Raw genomic sequence first — 2208 nt, 5'->3', positions numbered from 1 at the left:
ATCGTAAACTGGGAATCGTGTGGCAGTTAAATTTGGTAGCTATGTTGGGTGTTTGGTTAGTTCAGAGACGGGCACTTCATCTCTCGATGTGCGAACTCTGCCCCTCTCATTAACCATTTAACCCTTAACTAAAGACTGGTGCTTATCCTTCAGTCTATTGCTGGTGAGTAAGGAAGGCAAGAAAGAGTTCTCGCTGTGTGTATGTAGTTAGTAGTGGTGCAGTATTTGAAAATGTGCGCGCAGCCTTATGACAATATGGAGATTTCTTTAGAATGACTATTTCATAAAATATTCATATGTATGAGGTCTCGCCCACCTCATTGAATATTACACGGCTAATATGAATTAGTCTATTGTATTATTACTATTAAATACGAGAAAAATTCGTACCGGCACCGGGAATCGAACCCAGGACCTCTCAGCTCTGCACGCTGAGCGCTCTTACCAACTGAGCCATGCCGGGACACGATCCACGGCGCCGGCCGAACCCCTCTCGTAATGTTATTTTACGGCCTTACTGCCTGCACTTGAGACGATACACGTCATATATGTAGGAGCGTATATTTTTAAATGACTTTTTGGCCATATGAGGTGGGCGAGACCTCATACATATGAATATTTGATGTATTAAACAGTTAGCAGTTGTCATGAAACTGATGTTGAATATGGCCACAAAGTCATTTAAAAATATGCGCTCCTGCATATATATTATGACGTGTATCGTCTCAAGTGCAGGCAGTAAGGCCGTAAAATAACATTACGAGAGGGGTTCGGCCGGCGCCGTGGATCGTGTCCCGGCATGGCTCAGTTGGTAAGAGCGCTCAGCGCGCAGAGCTGAGAGGTCCTGGGTTCGATTCCCGGTGCCGGTACGAATTTTTCTCGTATTTAATAGTAATTATGACTATTTCGTATATACGACGTCATTCCATTTTCGGCCAATAAAGTGTAATGAAATTTTGAACTCCAACCAATCACAGTCATATATCGCAATAATTTCTGCAGCTCGATTTATCACTATCAATTCCGTACTGCTCGGGAAAAGTGGCACAAGTCAAAAATGTTAATTTTACAGGAGAGGGAAAAAACCTGTCTTCACACAGGTTTATGTCGATTTGATTTTCTTCTGTATGAATTTTTGTAATGGGAGAAATACTTAAGTCTCTTTTCCCAAGCGAGCAGATGTACCGTAAGTTGTTAATAAATTCATAAAAAATGTTTGTGAAAACTGACTTATATGCCACTTTTCCCAAGCATTGCAGAATTTATCGCATGGTCGTTATTTCGTTTAGTCAGTGTCGTCAACTGTTTCCACGTAAATTGATGAGCATGTACTAAATAAAGTGCGAAATCCTACTTCCACATCTACATCTTCATCTTCTAATTCCATGTCCATTGTATCTCAATAAAATGTCATTCTTTCATAACGATTGTTCGTTTAATAATTAATGTATTGATCAGGTTATTTGTAATTATACTATACAACAGTGGTCGTCAGCACTCGCTGAGATGTGCAAAGGGTAAGCGGTGCCGTCCCGTGTGCACCGTCGTGCAGCAGGAAGAGGTAGAGAGCATACCCGCTACCAGCTACGAGTGCACCATGGTGCACTGTGTTCTCCGCGGGTAAAAGATGCTAGCCCCAGGGCGCTCTGTGCTGACGACCCCTGCTATAAAATGTTTAAATTAAATTATGATTTCAGCAGATAATGAAAACGTATTTCTGTTATAATAACAAGAGAAAATCGCAGTACATGTAATTAAAATTTTTAAACCTGTATTTCGCTTTTCTCAATATTGACATAACTGAATAATATTCAATTTATTTATTGCAGTACCGTAATCGTTATTCATCTATTTCGACTTCACAATGTCTGACTAGGTTAAGTATTCATAAATATACAACTATTAACATTTTGTGAGCGAATTTTAGGAATACATCATTTATATATTTATTTTATTCACGAAATAGTCCTAATAAATGTCACTCGAGGTCTTGTGACATTACTGTAGATAAAATTATTATTATCGAACGCAGTTACTAATAAATGGAACAGAAAAAAGAATACAAATTTCTGCACATAATTTCTTGAAAATCATAGCATTCATTTCGCAGCCACGACTGCAGTCTTTTGGCGTTTCCCTTCTTGACTTTCAATCCAATTCAAATTTGAAGTAAACTATCCACCAGAGGTCTCCAAAAAGCGTATCGTC

The 2208-nt window shown here is 39.1% G+C and overlaps 2 non-coding genes across 2 annotated transcripts; one reads left to right on the top strand and one right to left on the bottom strand.

Moving 5' to 3' along the window:
* Positions 1 to 387: 387 nt before the first annotated feature.
* Positions 388 to 463, bottom strand: TRNAC-GCA (transfer RNA cysteine (anticodon GCA)). The gene has a single exon. It is a non-coding gene; the product is annotated as a tRNA-Cys (tRNA).
* Positions 464 to 793: 330 nt separating this feature from the next.
* On the top strand, positions 794 to 869 carry TRNAC-GCA (transfer RNA cysteine (anticodon GCA)). Its single transcript has one exon. It is a non-coding gene; the product is annotated as a tRNA-Cys (tRNA).
* The last annotated feature ends 1339 nt before the right edge of the window (positions 870 to 2208 follow it).

The sequence above is a fragment of the Periplaneta americana genome, chromosome 5 (assembly GCF_040183065.1).
Source record: "Periplaneta americana isolate PAMFEO1 chromosome 5, P.americana_PAMFEO1_priV1, whole genome shotgun sequence".
Taxonomy (NCBI): domain Eukaryota; kingdom Metazoa; phylum Arthropoda; class Insecta; order Blattodea; family Blattidae; genus Periplaneta; species Periplaneta americana.
This window is presented reverse-complemented; position numbering and strand designations above follow the sequence as displayed.